Source organism: Schistocerca americana, unplaced genomic scaffold (genome assembly GCF_021461395.2).
Source record: "Schistocerca americana isolate TAMUIC-IGC-003095 unplaced genomic scaffold, iqSchAmer2.1 HiC_scaffold_29, whole genome shotgun sequence".
Classification (NCBI taxonomy): domain Eukaryota; kingdom Metazoa; phylum Arthropoda; class Insecta; order Orthoptera; family Acrididae; genus Schistocerca; species Schistocerca americana.
In genome coordinates, this window is record NW_025726005.1 from 1,538,450 (window position 1) to 1,545,810 (window position 7,361).

Sequence of the window (7,361 nt, forward strand, 5' to 3'; positions counted from 1 at the left end):
TCTGCTACTTAAACGGCATTGTGCCATTTGATTTTAATTGCGAAGCAATTTCTGTGCTTCATCGTCAATAAGAAGGTCCAAGGTGTACAGTAAACCTGAAGTGAAGCATCCGAATCTAAAACTAGACTCACAGGAGAGGTTCAAATCATAGAAAGTTAGAGTGTTAGTCCTCTTGTACTTAAGTCGGCATTGTGCCTTTTGAATTTAATTCCGATGCAATTTCTGTGTTTCATCGTCAATAAGAAGGTGCAAGTTATATAGTAGACCTGAAGTGAAGCATCGGAATCTAAAACTTGACTCACAGGAGATGTTCAAATCATAGAAAGTGAGAGGGTCCGTCCTCTTGTACTTAAGTCGACATTGTGCCTTTTGTATTAAATTCGGATGCAATTTCTGTGTTTCATCGTCTATAAGAACGTCCAAGGTATACACGAAACCTGAAGTCAAGCATCGGAATCTAAAACTGGTCTCACAGGAGTGGTTCAATCATAGAAAGTGAGAGTGTCAGTCCTCTTGTACTTAAGTCGGCATTGTGCTTTTGCATTAAATTCGGAAGCAATTTCTGTGTTTCATCGTCAATAAGAAAGTCCAAGAGATACAGTAAACCTGAAGTGATTCATCGGAATCTAAAACTGGACTCACAGAAGAGGTTCAAATCATAGAAAGTTAGAGAGTCAGTCCTCTTGTACTTAAGTCGGCATTGTGCCTTTTGAATTTAATTCCGATGCAATTTCTGTGTTTCATCGTCAATAAGAAGGTCCAAGGTATACAGGAAACCTGAAGTGAAGCATCGGAATCTAAAACTGGACTCACAGGAGAGGTTAAAATCATAGAAAGTGAGAGTGTCAGTCCTCTTTTACTTAAGTCGGCATTGTGCCTTTTGTATTAAATTCGGATGCAATCTCTGTGTTTCGTCGTCAATTAGAAGGTCCAACGTATACAGGAAACCTGAAGTGAAGCATCGGAATCTAAAACTGGACTCACAGGAGAGGTTCAAATCATAAAAAGTGAGAGTGTCAGGCCTCTTGTACTTAAGTCGGCATTGTGACTTTTGTATTAAATTCGGTTGCAATTTCTGTGTTTCATCGTCAGTAAGGAGGTCCAAAGTATACAGTGAATCTGAGGTGAAGCATCGGAATCTAAAACTGGACTCAAAGGAGAGGTTAAAATCAAAGAAAGTTAGAGTGTTGGTCCTCTTGTACTTAAGTCAGCATTGTGCCTTTTGAATTTAATTCCGAAGCATTTTTCTGTGCTTCTTCGTCAATAAGAAGGTCCAAGGTGTACAGTAAACCTGAAGTGAAGCATCCGTTCTAAAACTGGGTTCACAGGAGAGGTACAAATCATAGAAAGTTAGAGTGTTAGTCCTCTTGTACTTATGTCGGCATTGTGCATTTTGAATTTAATTCCGATGCAATTTCTGTGTTTCATCGTCAATAAGAAGGTGCAAGTGATATAGTAGACCTGAAGTGAAGCATCGGAATCTAAAACTTGACTCACAGGAGATGTTCAAATCATAGAAAGTGAGAGTGTCAGTCCTCTTGTACTTAAGTCGACATTGTGCCTTTTGTATTAAATTCGGATGCAATTTCTGTGTTTCATCGTCTATAAGAACGTCCAAGGTATACACGAAACCTGAAGTCAAGCATCGGAATCTAAAACTGGTCTCACAGGAGAGGTTCAATCATAGAAAGTGAGAGTGTCAGTCCTCTTGTACTTAAGTCGGCATTGTGCTTTTGCATTAAATTCGGAAGCAATTTCTGTGTTTCATCGTCAATAAGAAAGTCCAAGAGATACAGTAAACCTGAAGTGATTCATCGGAATCTAAAACTGGACTCACAGAAGAGGTTCAAATCATAGAAAGTTAGAGAGTCAGTCCTCTTGTACTTAAGTCGGCATTGTGCCTTTTGAATTTAATTCCGATGCAATTTCTGTGTTTCATCGTCAATAAGAAGGTCCAAGGTATACAGCAAACCTGAAGTGAAGCATCGGAATCTAAAACTGGACTCACAGGAGAGGTTAAAATCATAGAAAGTGAGAGTGTCAGTCCTCTTTTACATAAGTCGGCATTGTGCCTTTTGTATTAAATTCGGATGCAATCTCTGTGTTTCGTCGTCAATTAGAAGGTCCAACGTATACAGGAAACCTGAAGTGAAGCATCGGAATCTAAAACTGGACTCACAGGAGAGGTTCAAATCATAAAAAGTGAGAGTGTCAGGCCTCTTGTACTTAAGTCGGCATTGTGACTTTTGTATTAAATTCGGTTGCAATTTCTGTGTTTCATCGTCAATAAGGAGGTCCAAAGTATACAGTGAATCTGAAGTGAAGCATCGGAATCTAAAACTGGACTCACAGCAGAGGTTAAAATCAAAGAAAGTTAGAGTGTTGGTCCTCTTGTACTTAAGTCAGCATTGTGCCTTTTGAATTTAATTCCGAAGCAATTTCTGTGCTTCTTCGTCAATAAGAAGGTCCAAGGTGTACAGTAAACCTGAAGTGAAGCATCCGTTCTAAAACTGGGTTCACAGGAGAGGTACAAATCATAGAAAGTTAGAGTGTTAGTCCTCTTGTACTTAAGTCGGCATTGTGCCTTTTGAATTTAATTCCGATGCAATTTCTGTGTTTCATCGTCAATAAGAAGGTCCAAGGTATACAGTGAACCTGATATGAATCATCGGAATCTAAAACTTAACTCACAGGAGAGGTTCAAAGCATAGAAAGTGAGAGTGTCAGTCCCCTTTTACTTATGTCGGCATTGTGCCTTTTGAATTTAATTCCGATGCAATTTCTGTGTTTTATCGTCAATACGACGGTCCAGGGTATACAGTGAACCTGAAGTGAAGCATCGGAATCTAAAACTAGACTCACAGGAGAGGTTCAAATCATAGAATGTTAGAGTGTCAGTCCGCTTGTACTTAAGTCAGCATTGTGCATTTTGTATTAAATTCGGATGCAATTTCTGTGTTTCATCGTCAATAAGAAGGTCCAAGGGATACAGTAAACCTGAAGTGAAGCATCGGAATCTAAAACTGGACTCACAGTGGAGGTTGAAATCATAGAAAGTTAGAGTATCAGTTCTCTGCTACTTAAACGGCATTGTGCCATTTGATTTTAATTGCGAAGCAATTTCTGTGCTTCATCGTCAATAAGAAGGTCCAAGGTGTACAGTAAACCTGAAGTGAAGCATCCGAATCTAAAACTAGACTCACAGGAGAGGTTCAAATCATAGAAAGTTAGAGTGTTGGTCCTCTTGTACTTAAGTCAGCATTGTGCCTTTTGAATTTAATTCCGAAGCATTTTTCTGTGCTTCTTCGTCAATAAGAATGTCCAAGGTGTACAGTAAACCTGAAGTGAAGCATCCGTTCTAAAACTGGGTTCACAGGAGAGGTACAAATCATAGAAAGTTAGAGTGTTAGTCCTCTTGTACTTAAGTCGGCATTGTGCCTTTTGAATTTAATTCCGATGCAATTTCTGTGTTTCATCGTCAATAAGAAGGTGCAAGTGATATAGTAGACCTGAAGTGAAGCATCGGAATCTAAAACTTGACTCACAGGAGATGTTCAAATCATAGAAAGTGAGAGTGTCAGTCCTCTTGTACTTAAGTCGACATTGTGCCTTTTGTATTAAATTCGGATGCAATTTCTGTGTTTCATCGTCTATAAGAACGTCCAAGGTATACACGAAACCTGAAGTCAAGCATCGGAATCTAAAACTGGTCTCACAGGAGAGGTTCAATCATAGAAAGTGAGAGTGTCAGTCCTCTTGTACTTAAGTCGGCATTGTGCTTTTGCATTAAATTCGGAAGCAATTTCTGTGTTTCATCGTCAATAAGAAAGTCCAAGAGATACAGTAAACCTGAAGTGATTCATCGGAATCTAAAACTGGACTCACAGAAGAGGTTCAAATCATAGAAAGTTAGAGAGTCAGTCCTCTTGTACTTAAGTCGGCATTGTGCCTTTTGAATTTAATTCCGATGCAATTTCTGTGTTTCATCGTCAATAAGAAGGTCCAAGATATACAGGAAACCTGAAGTGAAGCATCGGAATCTAAAACTGGACTCACAGGAGAGGTTAAAATCATAGAAAGTGAGAGTGTCAGTCCTCTTTTACTTAAGTCGGCATTGTGCCTTTTGTATTAAATTCGGTTGCAATCTCTGTGTTTCGTCGTCAATTAGAAGGTCCAACGTATACAGGAAACCTGAAGTGAAGCATCGGAATCTAAAACTGGACTCACAGGAGAGGTTCAAATCATAAAAAGTGAGAGTGTCAGGCCTCTTGTACTTAAGTCGGCATTGTGACTTTTGTATTAAATTCGGTTGCAATTTCTGTGTTTCATCGTCAATAAGGAGGTCCAAAGTATACAGTGAATCTGAGGTGAAGCATCGGAATCTAAAACTGGACTCAAAGGAGAGGTTAAAATCAAAGAAAGTTAGAGTGTTGGTCCTCTTGTACTTAAGTCAACATTGTGCCTTTTGAATTTAATTCCGAAGCATTTTTCTGTGCTTCTTCGTCAATAAGAAGGTCCAAGGTGTACAGTAAACCTGAAGTGAAGCATCCGTTCTAAAACTGGGTTCACAGGAGAGGTACAAATCATAGAAAGTTAGAATGTTAGTCCTCTTGTACTTAAGTCGGCATTGTGCCTTTTGAATTTAATTCCGATGCAATTTCTGTGTTTCATCGTCAATAAGAAGGTGCAAGTGATATAGTAGACCTGAAGTGAAGCATCGGAATCTAAAACTTGACTCACAGGAGATGTTCAAATCATAGAAAGTGAGAGTGTCAGTCCTCTTGTACTTAAGTCGACATTGTGCCTTTTGTATTAAATTCGGATGCAATTTCTGTGTTTCATCGTCTATAAGAACGTCCAAGGTATACACGAAACCTGAAGTCAAGCATCGGAATCTAAAACTGGTCTCACAGGAGAGGTTCAATCATAGAAAGTGAGAGTGTCAGTCCTCTTGTACTTAAGTCGGCATTGTGCTTTTGCATTAAATTCGGAAGCAATTTCTGTGTTTCATCGTCAATAAGAAAATCCAAGAGATACAGTAAACCTGAAGTGATTCATCGGAATCTAAAACTGGACTCACAGAAGAGGTTCAAATCATAGAAAGTTAGAGAGTCAGTCCTCTTGTACTTAAGTCGGCATTGTGCCTTTTGAATTTAATTCCGATGCAATTTCTGTGTTTCATCGTCAATAAGAAGGTCCAAGGTATACAGGAAACCTGAAGTGAAGCATCGGAATCTAAAACTGGACTCACAGGAGAGGTTAAAATCATAGAAAGTGAGAGTGTCAGTCCTCTTTTACTTAAGTCGGCATTGTGCTTTTTGTATTAAATTCGGATGCAATCTCTGTGTTTCGTCGTCAATTAGAAGGTCCAACGTATACAGGAAACCTGAAGTGAAGCATCGGAATCTAAAACTGGACTCACAGAAGAGGTTCAAATCATAAAAAGTGAGAGTGTCAGGCCTCTTGTACTTAAGTCGGCATTGTGACTTTTGTATTAAATATTGTTGCAATTTCTGTGTTTCATCGTCAATAAGGAGGTCCAAAGTATACAGTGAATCTGAAGTGAAGCATCGGAATCTAAAACTGGACTCACAGGAGATTTTAAAATCAAAGAAAGTTAGAGTGTTGGTCCTCTTGTACTTAAGTCAGCATTGTGCCTTTTGAATTTAATTCCGAAGCAATTTCTGTGCTTCTTCGTCAATAAGAAGGTCCAAGGTGTACAGTAAACCTGAAGTGAAGCATCCGTTCTAAAACTGGGTTCACAGGAGAGGTACAAATCATAGAAAGTTAGTGTGTTAGTCCTCTTGTACTTAAGTCGGCATTGTGCCTTTTGAATTTAATTCCGATGTAATTTCTGTGTTTCATCGTCAATAAGAAGGCGCAAGTGATATAGTAAACCTGAAGTGAAGCATCGGAATCTAAAACTTGACTCACAGGAGATGTTCAAATCATAGAAAGTGAGAGTGTCGGTCCTCTTGTACTTAAGTCGGCATTGTGCCTTTTGTATTAAATTCGGATGCAATTTCTGTGTTTCATCGTCTATAAGAACGTCCAAGGTATACACGAAACCTGAAGTCAAGCATCGGAATCTAAAACTGGTCTCACAGGAGAGGTTCAATCATAGAAAGTGAGAGTGTCAGTCCTCTTGTACTTAAGTCGGCATTGTGCTTTTGCATTAAATTCGGAAGCAATTTCTGTGTTTCATCGTCAATAAGAAAGTCCAAGAGATACAGTAAACCTGAAGTGATTCATCGGAATCTAAAACTGGACTCACAGAAGAGGTTCAAATCATAGAAAGTTAGAGAGTCAGTCCTCTTGTACTTAAGTCGGCATTGTGGCTTTTGAATTTAATTCCGATGCAATTTCTGTGTTTCATCGTCAATAAGAAGGTCCAAGGTATACAGGAAACCTGAAGTGAAGCATCGGAATCTAAAACTGAACTCACAGGAGAGGTTAAAATCATAGAAAGTGAGAGTGTCAGTCCTCTTTTACTTAAGTCGGCATTGTGCCTTTTGTATTAAATTCGGATGCAATCTCTGTGTTTCGTCGTCAATTAGAAGGTCCAACGTATACAGGAAACCTGAAGTGAAGCATCGGAATCTAAAACTGGACTCACAGGGGAGGTTCAAATCATAAAAAGTGAGAGTGTCAGGCCTCTTGTACTTAAGTCGGCATTGTGACTTTTGTATTAAATTCGGTTGCAATTTCTGTGTTTCATCGTCAATAAGGAGGTCCAAAGTATACAGTGAATCTGAAGTGAAGCATCGGAATCTAAAACTGGACTCACAGGAGATTTTAAAATCAAAGAAAGTTAGAGTGTTGGTCCTCTTGTACTTAAGTCAGCATTGTGCCTTTTGAATTTAATTCCGAAGCAATTTCTGTGCTTCTTCGTCAAAAAGAAGGTCCAAGGTGTACAGTAAACCTGAAGTGAAGCATCCGTTCTAAAACTGGGTTCACAGGAGAGGTACAAATCATAGAAAGTTAGAGTGTTAGTCCTCTTGTACTTAAGTCGGCATTGTGCCTTTTGAATTTAATTCCGATGCAATTTCTGTGTTTCATCGTCAATAAGAAGGCGCAAGTGATATAGTAAACCTGAAGTGAAGCATCGGAATCTAAAACTTGACTCACAGGAGATGTTCAAATCATAGAAAGTGAGAGTGTCAGTCCTCTTGTACTTAAGTCGGCATTGTGCCTTTTGTATCAAATTCGGATGCAATTTCTGTGTTTCATCGTCTATAAGAACGTCCAAGGTATACACGAAACCTGAAGTCAAGCATCGGAATCTAAAACTGGTCTCACAGGAGAGGTTCAAATCATAGAAAGTGAGAGTGTCAGTCCTCTTGTACTTAAGTCGGCATTGT